The 16,649-nt window shown below is 35.7% G+C and overlaps 1 long non-coding RNA gene across 1 annotated transcript; it reads left to right on the top strand.

The window, feature by feature from the left end:
* Window positions 1–559: 559 nt before the first annotated feature.
* Window positions 560–1,981, top strand: LOC125479640. Its single transcript, XR_007260141.1, has 2 exons — window positions 560–833; window positions 1,872–1,981. It is a non-coding gene; the product is annotated as an uncharacterized LOC125479640 (long non-coding RNA).
* Window positions 1,982–16,649: the final 14,668 nt, after the last annotated feature.

Raw genomic sequence — 16,649 nt, 5'->3', positions numbered from 1 at the left:
TTTAAATTTGTTGGTTTGCAAATGAAAGTAGAAAATGTGCCAATGAATAAAACGGTAGTGTGAAAATCGCGAGTTTGTTACTATGTACTTACATATGCAACTTTTTGCCCTAAATTACCTCACCAAGAGATTTTCTGTGTTCTTAACGAGGTTCCAAGCCTCTCTTAATTAAGAAATTTTCAGAAAAATATGACAAAGAAGAAGGTTTTGGTGGTAAGCCATGAATTAACAATTTGGAGAACGGCCTCTATCTGCGGAAAAGTAGAAAGGTGAGAAGTAAGAACTATAAAGATGTGAATTGATGCTTTAGGATAATGATATATTTCCAGATGAGATGTAATCAAGATTTGCTAGATGGTCCCTTTACCACCTTTCCAACTTATTATTTATGAGAGGGACCCTTAATCCACTTTGTTGGTTGAGATCGATCCTCCCCTTAAAGTTTGATATGTACATTACATTAATATATATAAGGTTTAACGCCTTGCAATATTAGGTTCACACATCTTAATTAAGTGTGTTTATGTCCACCAAATTAATTACATACAAAGTGGAAGACTTTTAGGGTTCATTATTAAGCTATCAGATTTTGAGAATCTTTGGGCGTTTCCAATCTAGTTTTATCCATTTAAGCATTTAGTTGCCTAGTTGCATATTGTCTAATTGAAACATTTACAAAATAATCTGCAGCAACCATGGGTTCAAAAGACACGAACCACCTTGCTCTATTCACTACGGACTCGTTTAGCGCTTAAGATCGGAGTGGATTGGATCAGTCATGGGATTCCAAACATGTAGAACGAAGAAGTGAAATTTTTTTGAGCAAGTTGAAGGTACAAGATCACTTTCAATCCCCATAACATGATATCTAGAATGTACTACGACGTATACTTATCCCCCTTTAATCTCTATTAATTAGAATGAAACATTCTTCATATCTACAATTCTACCGTCGTTTCTTGCTTCAAAATATCTTAAATCTTATTAGTTATCAAATTCCATCCAAACCATTCTAACTTCTGAGCACCAAACAAGCCTTCTTTGTTTTCTCTTTTAGTTTCTTCCCTCCTCCACCCCCACCACCCCCCCCCCCCCCCCCCCCCCCCCCAACCCCATCTTCCTCTCCTCTGAAATTTGAGTTTAAGCAAAAGTACAATGACAATGTACTCCACATCAACATTGGGGACCTAATAGTTAGGTAAACCTTACAGAAAATGTAGAAGGTACAGAAAATGTTAATGATCCCAAGACATTAAACTTTTCGATCCTCTAAGGTTAGTACTTATCAAATCATAAGCTAATTATTATAGAAGTAACATATTTATCAATAAAAATTATTCCCATTTAAAAACATATATTAAGTGGGTGGTGCTGTCCACACACTCTATTTTACGTTCTACACACACCTCTTAATGTTGATAGTCGAATTGAATGAATTGAAGATAATTAAATGACAGAAATTAACAACGATGTGTGAAGTAAAAGTAGGTGTGGAGATAGCACCATTCATATGAAATCAACTTATCCCACTTTCAAATGGCTTAAACCCTTCAGAAAATTGATAAACCAATAAATCTAGCTAACATAGTATACACATGATATATTGATATTGGTTTAACTCATGATTAAGATAACTAATAATCCCTCCATTACCCAAAAAAAAAACTAGCTTCTTCCATATCTTTTTCAGTAATGTGAGTTCACTTTATCTTTGTATCATGTGACATAAAATAAAAGACTAACATAGTGTGTGATTAGGCATTAGTTAGCATGTGAAAATAAAAAGATTCATATAAAGACAAGTTAATCTCTTTTATTTCATTTACTTTATCTTCGTATTCATAAGATCTTATTGCCATGATTGTCAAAAGTTTGGTTGGACAAGGACTAGGCTGAATCTCAACAAAGGAGATAGGAAATGATGAGACAATGTGCACACATGAGAGACAACAGAAGGTGCCCATGTGAAGGTGGTATCCACCAGAACATATGAAAGATTGGAAAAGATGAAGCACACCACCTAAAGCATAATCAAAGAGATCCCCTATTTGCTTCCTTGGAAGCACCTCAAATCTGTCTCTCTAGTGATTGTGTGTCTCTTGTTTTTTTACAAACGATACAATAATTATATTGAGTAATGATATATTTATCATATTTTTTAAACTAGGGAAACTAAATTTCTTAATTTTTTAAAGTCAAATGATGTGGACGTTAATGATTGGATTATTACTTAAATGTTAATTAAAGTGTGTATTTCCTAGTGACGCATCATTTGATTTGCAAATTTAATCTAAAAATTTGGTCTCCTTAGCATTACGTCCATCTTTATTAAAGAGGTGGTACAAATATGATATGCAAAATTATGATACGAGTAACATTTTTGAATTATATTATATTCATTTAAATGTCATGAAAAGGAATTCGAACATGGGTTTAGATGAATAAGATTGTTCATACCATATTTTATACCACATATTATGAATAGTGAAATACACTACTCTAACTAACTTGATTAAATCCATTCATGCACGCTAATGACTATGTTAGAGATACACCAATTTCATGTATCAAGTAAAAGGTGAAAAAAAAAAAATGAAAGTAAAAACATGAAAAATAAAGAAAATCACGTGCTACGACAGCCAGAAAGCAAGTAGATGTCACGTGATTGAATAAAAAAAGTCCCCAAGTCAGGGTGGAAGGGAGAAAAACTCTACGAGACTGTGGGAATGGGGGGACATTTGACTGGGACGGTGGGACCTAGCAACAAATTCGTGAATTTCTTTTCTTCTTTAGATAATTAGCAAACGCATGCGTCCAATTTAGAAGCAGCATCTTAGCTTTATGCAATGGGACATTTGGGAACAAAAGAAGAATCAAAAGATCTCGAGGGAAGGTGTGTTTGGTTAGTAAGAAAACAAAGAGGTCAAGATTGGGTAATAATACTTGCACAACACTTAGTACCACGATCTAATCATATTTTTGTTTATTTGTATATAAGAAGTTTTAGATTTGAATTTCATAAATAAATTCAATACCAATTTATTCTTCTACCATTAGTAACAAAAATAAAAGATTGGGTATAATACTTGAATAACACACTGTCCTTTGAAAGTACAAGTCCTCTATATCTGCCGGAGTAGGATTCTCTCCCATCCTATTCCTATCCTCTTTCCTCTTTTCCTCTCACATTTTGTTTTTATCTTATTGTCTTTATAAAAAATTAATATAATATGTTGATGTGGCTTAACCATAATCGTTCAAGTAGGATGAAAAAGAATGAAAGAGAGAGATTAAGAGGGAAGATAATTCTCCTTCATTTCTGCAATCACATATTATGCATGTGTATCGTAAGTTTTTCTTTTGTATTTTAACGATTTATGCATGTCAACTAGGATTGGTAGAAATTTAGAATTCCAACTTCCATTAAAGAAGTCAAGCAATATCCATTGCTCTCGGAGTTTCGGGCTATTGGATATGAATTGTCTGGCCCAAGTTTTAGGAAGGAACCAACACAAAAATGAGAAGTTCTATTGGGCTCAGGTTACGGGAAGGTATCCACATCAATACGAATTAGGGGTGCTGGGCGGATTGGACGAGTTAACTGGTCAACCTAATTCTAACTTAACATTCATAATTTGAGTTTGGATTGGTTTGAGTTCATGCATGTTTATTAAGGTCCGGTTTTAATTGAGCTTGAGTTTACTTGGGTTCAAGTTTGTCCAAATTTATTGAGTTCAATCTTATTTTGCAAACTTTAAATCAAACAACGTTAACACAAGTTAAAATTCAATTTTACACATCATCATACATACAAAAGTAACAAAACAATGTGGAGACAATTTCTAATGTTTCAACCATACGAAGTTGAAATAATATTACAAATGATTACCAAAGTTTCAACTAAAAGAAATGTAAAAGCAACATCGTCATTTATTCAACTAAAATAAAAGTAAAATCACAAAATCAAATACCGACAATATATCAATTGCTATTTCTACCAAGTGCAAAATCAAATACCATCGTCATTCTTTTGGCATTGCACTAAATTGGTGACGTTTTCTTCGATAAGGTTCTCTCGCACATTGTTTTTCACGATTGAGCGGTTAAAACTTTCGCCTTTTGTGTTTTGATGCGCAAGGGAGCACCACTCGCGCTCTAATAGCCATTGTTGGACGTGGGATTTTGCAGTTAAGGAAACTTCGCGTTTGGTCTTTTGGTAGGTACAGAAGACCTTTGATGAAGACAAGCCCAACTTTGAACTGGACTTGAGGAAGTACATGGCTCAATATGGCAAATGGCTTGGAGAAAGGTCAGAAATTTCAATATAGCTCCACTCTTTATTTCCATCTTTTCTTTTTAATTAATAGTCTCACCCTTTCAAAAATGGATTATTTTCCTTCGTAAATTGTTCAAAATGATCGTTTCCAAATCTCAATTTTCGAAATCATTAGGGTTTTTTTATTATTTTTTAATTTTTAATTTTTTTCTTTTGGAAACGAAATTATTAGTTTTTCAGTATGTTGTTGATATCTAGTTTTTTAGTGTGTTGTTGATATCTAGTTGCTTTGTTGCCGATTTCGAAATCATTAGTTTACAGTACAACGATGCTTGTGGTGAATATTAAACGTACTAATATCATGTTTTGGAGATATCTTAAATAGATATGCAGGTTCACTTTGAATTGGAACATGACTTGACACTCTTTGAAAAAGATATTTATTTGAGGCTTAACAACCTCTTTGTTATATTCCATTTTATATGGAGGAAACCAATTTTGTTTGAATCTATAATCGTGATATCCCCTTGTGGAAGAGATTAATGTGTTTGGTTTGAGATATCCTGCTATTTGTGGGAGAGACCACTATATTTAGTTTGAGATATCCCACCATTTGTGGAAGAAATTAGTTGGTTTTCATAGCTATGAGAGCTTAAGCTGAATGACTTATGCAATGTATTTGATATAATTATTTTGAGGTAAAAATCAGATCTAGCCTATCCTCCGACAAATCCACTAAGCTAAATGCTAATGATGATTATTACATTGAGGGGGATGAGACTTATGCCTATAAAATCGATGAAGAGTGATGGTAACCCAACCTATGTGAATGGAGATCCCAAGAAGTAGGTTCTATGGGTAAGAACAAGTCACTTGTTGATTAGGCGTGCATTATCAATTAATATGTAATATTATTATTGTTGAGAGTCTATCCCTATAATGTAGATAATGCAACTATTGCAGCGTCCAAGGTTGAACTTATGTTCTTAATGAATACCATAGCCTATATATGGGTGGTGTGCTTGACTGCAGTGCACACTTGATGGATTCACCTATTTGAGTGTATGAGTGGGGCTGCTTCCTATGAGAACTTAGGTAGGTTCTCTACTGCACTCATGAACATTCGAGTTGGCGCATGGCCTATTCGCGCCAACCCGCTAGAACATGCTCGATTCCAAGGATTCAATGTGGATGGGTAGTCCTATGATTCACGCAAAGAAATATTGGTTCATAGAAAATTTAATTTTCACCAAATTTCTGTGAGTTACGGCTAGCTTGTCCTAAGGTTGGTTTATAGTCCAAAAGGCACCAGTTCCGATGTGTTAGATTCTCACTTTCCTTTGGTATTTCCTTGTCCTCTTTAAACTTGTGCTACTCAAATTCCCTTTTAGTGATTCGATTTGTATTCTGAACTGTGTGGGGAATTGTTGAAATTTTGTAGGGTATTTCAAAATACAAACCATGCTCATTATCACAATTCATTTTCCTTCAAATCCATTGATTGATTAAATTGAAATTCTAGCCAATAACGCTGGCATTATTACTCATAATTTCAGAAGAAATGGGACGTTGGCAGTTTTGCAACCTTTCCTCTCTTTATTTGATTATTAATGTGACAATTAATTTCTTTGACTCTCAAAAATTATATACATAGTAAATGACCTACGTTGATCCTATATATATAGCTTTTCCTTCATAAAAACCTAAGCTAGTTGAAAGAAATTCCACCGTCCTCTCTTCTCTTAATCTCTTGTATTCTCTCAAATGCTATAATAATTTCCACCTCATACATGCCAAAGAAAAGAATTGAGTTGTTCACTAGATCAAAGTATTGCGAGTGTACACTTACGAGGATTATAGGTTGTTGGATCCTAGAGGTTGGGGCGTCATAACTTGCTACACAGAGACATTGTCTTAGAGGGGTGAATTCTACTCTTAAGGATAGTGATACTTGCCTCAACCTAAAATTTTGTTCTAATCAAGCATCGACAAAGAGCAGTTTCTAACATATAAAAGATAAGTATTTTATTGTATTTGTTTATTTTATCTAATTAATGTGCCAGTGTAAATTACTATGTACTAATATTTATCTTATGTGATTTGTTGTAGGAGAAGTGACATCCATATTGCCAATATTTCCAAATACTTAACATCTCTAAAATAATAGAATAGCAAACTATATACAATGTTTGTCACTATTTTGCATGTGTTTGATTTTGCAATTCAAAGTGTGAAAGCAAGCCCCTCCATTTGTTTTGGTGGTTGATTGATTATATAACCGCAGAATGCCCCCAACAACAATTTCTTTGGTGTATTTTCAGTCAAACAGACTTCGTAACTGTCTCCTCCACCTTGAGGGATTGCTCTCTTTTTTTTGCTTAAATGAAAGCTCTCATTTCTTCTCCTGCCTTGTGTATTTCCGCCACCTTGTTCTTCATTTTCTCAGCATACTCCGCCTTAACTGTTCTCAGTCGCCAAGGTGTACTACCATTGTTCAAAATGACATCAATGATAAGTTAAAAAATTCAACACACACCTCTTAAAATTATCACAAAGAGCAAGAGCTTTAGCAACTGAAATAGTACTTTCTTCAAGATTACGGGCTCCAACCACAATAGGTGAACAATTACAATTTCTTATGAAAAGTCTAGCAGCAACCTGAAAAGTCTAGGACCTAAGGCAGCAGCTTGCGGTCCAGGGTAACCAAATGAGATAGATCTTACACACCCTCCAGTTGTCCGGCATGCACTTCGATGCCATTGCCACCTGATTCATTGCTATCTCAACCACCATGATTTTCTAGACCCAAGACATGTGGCACCTTAGGTGGCAAGGAAGACTAGAATGCCCATAGCACGTGGTGTTTAGGTAAACAAGCAAAGAAGCCTTAGTCAGGTCGAACCAGCCCTAGTCAGATCAAACTAGCTTTAGTTAGACGAAGTTAGATAGCCGTAGTCAGATGGACTAGGCTTAAACTCATTAAAGATATTACTTGTCTCTTAAGTAAGGAAACCTTAATTAAAGTCAAATTAGAATATCTTAGGGATTAGGCAATATAGTCATAATTCTAGGAAGATTGGGTATCTCATCCTAGATTTCCTCCTAGATATTCTCTCGATTTGATGAAGATTACTTTCCTTACAAGAACTCTAAAGATCCCTATAAATATAGGTATTTATCAGGGACTTTTATCTCTCTCTTTCTCTCTCAGACCTACAAACAAAATATCTCTCTCCCTTTGACTTCTCTTTCTAAGTCTTATATTCTTTACTATATTCTTGGGATGCCTAATAGAAACCCTTACGCCACCGTCTACGGGTAGACACGTCCATAGAGAACTCATCTCCCAATGCCTCGCTATGGGTTATTCGTCAAAGATGGGTCACACTATTCTTTCATAGAAATACACTCGTAGTTTGATTTTCCTTCCAAGAGATATGTAGGTAGTCCTTTCTAGATTAAACCACACCCCTCCAATTAACCCTATTCTCCCCTCGTCAGTGATCATGGACTATTCCGACTGGATTTCGCCTTCATCTGCAGATGTGTGCGAATTTTGTTCCAACACCAGACACCCAACCAGTAGATTCCCAGCCGCCATTGTCATAGTAGCTACTTTGGATATTATAATATTTTATTTTGTTTGTAAATACACTTTTGTGACAGCCCATCCCGAATTATTTTTATCGATGGTTTGAAAAGACTAAATTGCCCTTGGACGTTTGTGGCGTTGTGTGGTTTAAGTTTTGGTTGTGGACCAATATGTTAAGTCCCTAATATTTTGGAACCAATTAGGAACATAGACTTAGGTTTGTTTTCTTGTTTTTGGTTGGTTGCAAACTGGACCACACAACACACACACACACAAATCCTTTTCCCCATTGACCTTTTCTCTCTTTCCTTCTCTCGGACTTCATCCATTTTCCGTACAAGTTGTACGGACACCACCCAAACCATTCCATTTCTTCATGGATCGACGTCGAGGAGGATGTTTTTATGTTCCTTGCAAGCTCAGGAACTCATCTACACTATTATCTGGACTTGAGCCTTCATTTTCCCGAGAAACCATAATCTCCGATTTAAGCACTGTTCATGCAATCGTAAATGTGAAGTTTTGAGGAGATTTTAATCTACTAGGAAGCTTTAGAACATCTTCACGAAGCTCGGAGAAGAAAAACGAAGTGTTTTGGATGTCGGGAAGTTGAGCTTGGTGAGTTTCAAGTTTGGCCGGATTATCGAGGCTTCTCCGGCGAGATCCCATGGATTTCAGGGCTTGAAATTAGTTTTGTTCTTCTCATTGTAAGCTTTAATTTGAGACAAATTTCATGGAATGTGGTTGAGAAATGGAAGAGATATGACAATTAGAAGTTTTTCCAGTTTCCGGCGACGCAGACTGCGGCTCCGGCAAGGATTACCGGAGAAGACGAAGTATATTCCGTCAACTTTGATGGAATATACTAATGGCATCAGGTATATTTAATGGTATATTCCATTTTTGGACGGAATATTCCCTAACGCCGTTAGGATTTCCATACTTGTGCTAGGCACGTGCCTGCACATGGCCGGCGCGTGAGTGGTCGGAAAATTATTTTTAAAATATGGGGATGGTCGTGGTATTGAGTAGATCACGTTGGTATATTCAAACACCCCATTTGAGTAATGTATGAGAAGTTATTAGTTAATTTTGTTTATGTGCTTTAATTTAACGTTTATATAGTTGTTTTGTATATATGTGAGACCTATCCTCAGGACGAGCGTAGTCAATCAAGGCTTGGGGCTACGACCCTTCCACACATTAGTGAGTGGGCTTTTGATTTTCCGTATATACCTATATACTTGAGATTTTTCCCAGAAAATCGATTTAAATGAAATTATGTTTGAAATGCCATACCTATTGATTTATGCTTAGACTATGAATTTGTATGATATGTGCACATTGTGATTTGACGCGGTGGACGTTCAGGTAAGTACTAGGTGAGTTGTAGATTGTTTATGTGAATTGATGATTATGTGAGATGTGTTGAGAGCTCATAAACCTAAACCTCGGTGTTAGTGCTCCCGCCCAGAGTTAGGGCACAGTCCTTCACATGATGTTCACCTCCCACACCATATGCTCATGTTGGATCCAAGTTAGGTGCACAGTCCTTCACATGATGTTCACCTCCCACACCATATGCTCATGTTGGATCCAAGTTAGGTGCACAGTCCTGTCGTACAGACCACTATAGGTGGTTCCGACTCGTAGGTGACCCGCGATTATTTGCACAGTCTTCATGTGATCGTAGCACTTGAGCGTATTTATTTACACCCAGTCCTGTCGTACAGACCACTTTAGGTGGTTCCGACTCGTGTGCAAGTATACTTGTTGAGATGTGGATTTGAGCCGTACAGGTCACGTTAGGTGACTCCAGTTAGATGGATGAGCTCTAGATTCAGCCTTAGGTGACTCCGGCTGATATATCATTTGCAGTGATATATATCACCTGGCTTACATATTTTTATGCTGAGATATTCGACATGGCATATTTGTGAATTTTGCTATTTTGAGCATGGATGTGGTATAGATATGTATTCTATTTACAGCGAGGGGTTACAATCTTTGATAAATGAAATGGCTTTGAAAAGCTTTGTTTTTGCCCACTCACACTTTCTATTTTGCGCCTCTCCAGGTTCTAGTTAGGAGTGCTTTTTTGGTGGCTTGCGAGGAATCCACGGCAGCTCTGACAAATTATCACCATTGTAAGATTACCTTTGGGGTTGTATAATTAGTATTCGTCCTGCTGGATTGCACTTAGACTACTTGTGCTCTGGTTGTGAATTCACACTTATTTTGTCTTGCACCTTATCTTATTTAGTGCTCTAGTTAGTTGGGTTTTTATTTATTTGCATTTCTTATATTATTATTGCTTAAGCACTGTGCACATGGCAACGTCACCCTTACGTGACGACCAGCACGCCTTGATTTCGGTCGGGATGTGTCGCTTCTATATAATATATTTAATTTGTTCATTTTTTTTCATTTTTTTGTATTTTAAATACCAAACTCTTAGATTAATTAAAATATCGAATTTAATTAAAAAATAATTATGTTATTACAAATACCCTAAAGTAAAATAATTATTAATTGGAAAAACTTTGCGTGATAAAATATTTTCTTCACCTAAAACATAAAGCTACGATATATTTTGTTGCATAAAGTTTTTTGAGAACGAAACCTTTTCATCGCCTATAGTTCCTCACGACGCAGATAATTCATAGCATCAAACTCTGAGTAACAAAATCATTTGTATCAAAAAATTTCGCGTGACAAATTCTTTTATCGCGTTTCTAACCTAGAGTCGCACAAACTTCTTGTGTGACGAATTATAAATGTTCGCCATGCAAACTGTGCGTCTCAAACTTTGGTCGATTAATTCAGCGTGATGAAGTTTTTTTCGTCCGAAGGTTTTAGCGACGAATAAATAATTTGCCCGACGAAATCTGTTTCGTTGACCAAACACTTTTTTGTAGTAGTGAAGTGGTATATTTAAGAATAGGTACATTTAAGACTAAAAAAATTGAAAAATTATATGAATGGGTATATTTATGATTAAAAAATTGAAAATCTTTTTATATAAAATTAATAAGTACAAACTTATTTTAATTTTCTTTTTGTATTTTAGAAATGTTTTAAAGTGAAAATGAGTTACAAGATTAATGATGGTATAAGTATTAAAACCCTAAATTAATTACCAATTTTTATTTAAAAAATTTATGTAGCTGACATGTAAACTCAAACATTAATGTTAGAGACTTTGATAAAGTCTAAAACCAATAAAGTATCAGTCAAATAACATTAACAATTAAGTACCGAATACTATTTCGTTTCTAATTTTTATCATACTAAAAAGCCCAAGCGAAATATAACTTACTTTTTTTGTAGCAAAATGAGGAGACGATTCAGGCTTTCTCATGTATCTGTAGTTACCCGATAGCACTAATTTATAAATTACCGTATTGAAAAGCCAAAGTAAATTCTAAACGGTTCCATCTATATTATTATTTAATACATTATGTATCTATTGTAAAAAAGGTTCCAGCACGAGCCCATTGCATGTAAATGACCCACTGGTCTCTTGTTTTGCATGTGACGATGCCTTAAATATATGGCCGAAACCGTGTTCTTCAGACATGAATGATGACTTTAAGAAAATGCATGTCAGTTGTTTCTCAGCTACACCACAGTAAAAGCTACAACTAAACTAAAAAAGGATCGGGTTTGGATCTCATCTGGATTCAAATTGTAGGAATTCTATAGATTTTCATATCTTAACCATTCATCGTGTATCGTGCGGTAAAAAATCATTTGACTTTTTTTTATTTAAAATTAAACATAAATAATATTTAACGAAAACTGATCACATGATAGATGATGAACAAAGAACCTCATAAAATGGATCAAGAGAAAAACCTCTTTCAAAAAGATCAAGAATTTTTTGTGTACACATTGGCAACTTTACAGTGGTTACTATATTATCTTCAACAAATCAGTAAAAAAAATATCAACCGACCACAAGATGGTTCGATGAGCTTGGAGAGTTGAATCTGCCTAATGCGAACAAAATCACATGCTTCATCAATAGTGACAAAACCCTTTCAGATTAACTTTAAAGTTTAACCAGATTTTTTCATTTTGGGTCACATTAAATTACTTCCATTAAATAAAAAGTATAAGGAAAAGTGAGTCCAAAAAACAGCCCATAACTTAAATGCAAGCCTAACAACAAATAAGAAAATACAGTAAATAAGCCTAAAAGTGGACAGCTGAACAAGAAAAAAACCTAAGGTTGGAATGGAAACTTGCAGCCATCAGATGAGCCTCCATTGCAAGGCCACCATCACCACCACCAAGAGAACGAACCAATGGAACAATTGGATCATCGAAAAATGGAGATGAGCGAGCCACCTGCGCAATGAATGCTACCATAATCCTACTAGATGGTGCTAAAAGCACCTTAAAGTTTAACAAGATAATGCTAGGAATCTTAGGGTGAGAAAAATAAATTCACACAAAAAATTATCTCGCTAAGATAGAAAGAATCATGAAAGTCCATGGTTCATCCTTCTTTGTTACATAGATGTTGACCCTAAAAACTACTTAGCTTAAGTGGCACACATGCCGAATAGCTAATGAACTAACTATGTCATTCAGTTGGATGCTGGGTGTGCCAACTCGACGATCGAGCTTGGTCAATGATTAAATGAATGTGGTGGTGGTGGTGTTGAACTCGTCGCTGACTTCTTATTCGAGCGATTGTAGCCAAGGAAGGAACTTGTCTCGGCCTTTAGGTTCTAAAGTCTGAAGACAAGGCTACTAATCACTGTGAAGTTTAAGAATCGTCCACACTGGGCTCAGCTGCTTCAACTATATTTGTGAAAATATAAATATATCGAATCGGTACTAGACTATATGGACACAAATACTCAAAAGAGATAAGTGTCTTGATTGTAAATATGGTTTGGCCGTTAGAGTGCCGAACTTTGAAATGCACTTATGAATATCCAATCATAAAATGAGTTCGCCATTTTCAATGTGCCGAACAACAGAACCTGGTAACACCTCACTCTCCGAGAAGCTGATGAAGTGACCTCTCTTAACAAAGGCTCAAAGATCCCTTGATAAAGACTTGGATAGATAGTCAACCGAACTTGGAGTAGACTAATTTCTACAAATTGCGAGGTGCTTTTCGATCAGTTGACTCTGCGACTTCAGAGCTATTTCTACAAATTGCAAGATTTCACCGGTTGGCAAACACAAAGTTATTTCTACAAATTGCAAGGTATGCTTGATGAAGTTAGGGAGGTCAGTGTTTTCTCAAAGATGAGAGGGTTTTGCGTAGAGTGAGAGTTTGTGCAGGGTAGATTTGTGTGTTGAGTTGAAGGTCATTTGAATATTGCAAACCCTCTTCTATTTATAGGAGTGATTCTCACTTGGTACCGAAGTAGAATCCTACTTGAATTGTATTTCCTCGACATATCTTGAACCAATAATAGGATTAGACTCGGCTACTCTCACTAGACTGAGGACTCTGAACATAATCCTTCCCTTGTACTTAATTCATTCCTTGTTCAAACCAAATTCACAACCAAATACTTGGAATATTACGAATCTTACTACGCAATCCTGATCTTTGATGACTCCTGACTAAATCAGGACTTAGCCAAATTCACTTTTGATCTTTAACAAATCCATCATTAATTCAAACTCGGCCAACCCACCTGGGTTGGGCTTCTATCTTAACAGACCTGGAATTTTGGAGTTTGTCTAACTTTGGGCCTAGCCTATAATTATACTCAGCCCAAATCCATTATTTTGGTTCCAAACAATAACACTAACAAAACTGTGTGCAGAAAATTTGTCAGAGCTGTCTAGAGTAGTTTTTTCCCTGATTTGTAACCGTTTTAAATTCTCATTTTAATTGCGGACAACCCAAATTATTTTGTGGATGTCTCTAGGCATTGAGCATGGCTTTGTCGCACAACAAACTATTTGGTGTACTTTTAGCAAGGCCTGACTAAAGACAAATGACGAATTGTAGAGACAAATTCACATCCTCCCATGAATAATTTTTGTACTCAGTGGATATAACCCACTTAAAGATTTCAAACTTATTCTTGCTAAAAATAGAAATTATTTGATTCTATTTTTAGTGGTTAAATTTCATCTCCCACATTTTTTGACCTAGGAAGAAATTACTGGTTGAGTTATCTCTCCATAATTTGTTTTTATTTCATTTTATTGTTTAGCACTTTTATTATGTTGATTTCAATTTTGTATATTATTATGAATTTGTTAATTCAATATCTTTTACTTGAGAAGCTCATACTTTCTCTTATGAGTTGTATCACATAACAATGCAAGTAGTGTACGCTTATATTGTCATGAACCAAAAGTTCATTGATCGAAATGCTTGCATGATTAACATGGCCATTCATGGTCCACAATGATGGGTTCAATTATTACAAAACTATATAGACATAATTTGAGACATCAATACATTGCATTGTGCATGTCCTTGCAAAGATTGCTCACATGGTAAATTGGTCTCAGACCATCTAAGTCAAAACTGACCCTGGATACCCATTTTCTTCTCAAGAATTTGAAGCGTATTAGTGAGCTTAATCAACATCTAACTGTGGACTACTTGACCAAGGTTTTAGAAAATTTATGTTATAAGCCCACTCACCCTTATTTTCCACCCCTCTAGGACCTAGAGATTGAGCTTGTTGGAGTATGAGGGAACTTGGTGGAATCTAGCTGACCTGAGCTACGATTGAAGTAGGTTACTTTCTGTAATAATAATTATCCTTTATGGATGAGACTACTTTATACTTTCTGCACTATGCTCTGAACTTTATGCTTTGCAATAAGGTTTGCACTCTGGTTTGTTTAATTAAAGTTTAAATTTATTAGCACCTTTACATGTCAACCGTATTTTGTGGCTTTGTCACTTTCAAGGTATCGACCAGCACATCACAATTCAGATGGACACTTGGACATTCCGGATAGGTATGTGTCAGTTTGGTATATTTTTTCCTACAAAAAACATGTCAAACTTGAACAAGTTAGACTTCACCGTTTAATATCTCTAGCACCAACTATCTTAAGTGGGCCTAAGATGTCAAGATGCACATCAGGGCGAGGAAGCTGTCTGAAGCCATCTTAGATGATGCTACCGATGAGTCCCAGAAAGTAAAGACCCTTATTTTCATTTGGAAGCACACGGCAGAAGCCTTGCAAATTGCATTTATGGTTGAGGAGGACCCAAAGTCCTTATGGGAAGCCCTAGTGGACCGCTTTGATCACAAGAAGCTGATTTTTTTGCCTTAAGCAAATAATGGTTAGAACATTCTCCGCTTCTAGGACTTTAAGACTGTCGATAAGTATGTCTTTGAAGTCTGCCGAATCCAATCAATTTTGAAGTTTTGTGGCAAGAACTCACTGATTTTGACCTGCTTGAGAAGACCTATTCCACTTTAGCGCCTTTAACATTGTGCTTTAACAACAATACAGAAAGTAGAACTATCTAAAGTTCTCAGACCTTACAAGAGTTCTCATTCTATCTTAGAACATCAACAACTTACTAATGCAAAACCATACTTTAGACTTCCTGGCTCTAAAGTTGTTTCGTTGCCAGAAGTCAATGAGAATGTTTCCAAGGGAAGGAAAATGAACTGAGTCATAGAGAAAGGTCAGTTGTCCTAAGGTCTAAAGAACAACAAGGGGAAAAACAAGCAAGGTTTGAACCAAGGGTCCCAACCTCACAAGAAGTCTAGGAACAACAGGGATAAGGCCATTTGTCTTGAACCAAAGAACAAGCTGAATATTTGCTTTTGTTGTGGTGGAACTGATCATTGGCTCACACCTATAGTGCACCTACCGATGTTGTTGATCGCTATCACAACCATCGTCAAAGAGAAGCCAACCTCATCGAGCATGACAACATGAAAATCGAAGATGTCTAGAATGGCACGGCTTTAGTCATTTCAAATTTCATGGAGCAAGAAGGCTACTAATAGATGTGATTGGCAAGTCGCCAACTTAATATTTTCCTTAATATTTTTTTGGATAATTTCTATATATATATATATATATATATATTTTTGGATTATTAGGCCCTTTTGGGCAAAATATCGGTTTCTTAAGCCTTTTATGGTTATTATTATTATTTTTTTGGAATTTTTTCTTTCGGATAATTTAAGTTATTAAAGTATACCTTGGAAAGGTTGTTGTAGGACTTAACTTAAATTTTCATAGGCATATGTACCATGAAGTTGATTGTGTTGCAGATAATGGTACCACACACATAGTTTTACGTAACCGCATTTATTTCCTCAACTTCACGCCTATTGAATCTTCACTGACAACAATCGTTGGCCTGACGCCATGGATAGAGGGGTATGGCAATTAGGGATGGGCAAATACCCATTGGTTATGGGTAACCACGGTTACCCACCCATTTAAATTAAACGGTTACGGTTATGGGTAATAGTTTAGATAAATAAATGGTTATGGGTATAACCGTTTACCTGCTAAATTTAAATGGACAATTATGGGTTTTAACCCCGGTTGTGAACGGGTAACCGTCTACCCATTTATTTTGTATATGTAAAATTAACACAAACCATGTTCTTGATCCAATAATACTTAGCACCCAATAAATTAGCAAGGAATTCATCGGTCATTCTCTCAATAACACTGCTACAGGAATGATGATTCTCATCATCAAGGAATTCGCTAAATTAATTTAAATTCCTTGCGGGTAACCGTGAAATTGACAGAAATGCTTTGATAGAAATGTCTTCTAAACAATTTTTGTAAACCAATAATACT

Source organism: the organism of the source record quoted next, unplaced genomic scaffold (genome assembly GCF_019419815.1).
Source record: "Pyrus x bretschneideri cultivar Hongxiangsu unplaced genomic scaffold, Pyrus_bretschneideri_v1 Contig3, whole genome shotgun sequence".
NCBI classification, from domain to species: Eukaryota; Viridiplantae; Streptophyta; class Magnoliopsida; order Rosales; family Rosaceae; genus Pyrus; species Pyrus x bretschneideri.
The sequence above is the reverse complement of the archived record's forward strand: the minus strand, read 5'-3'. Positions and strand labels throughout refer to the sequence as shown.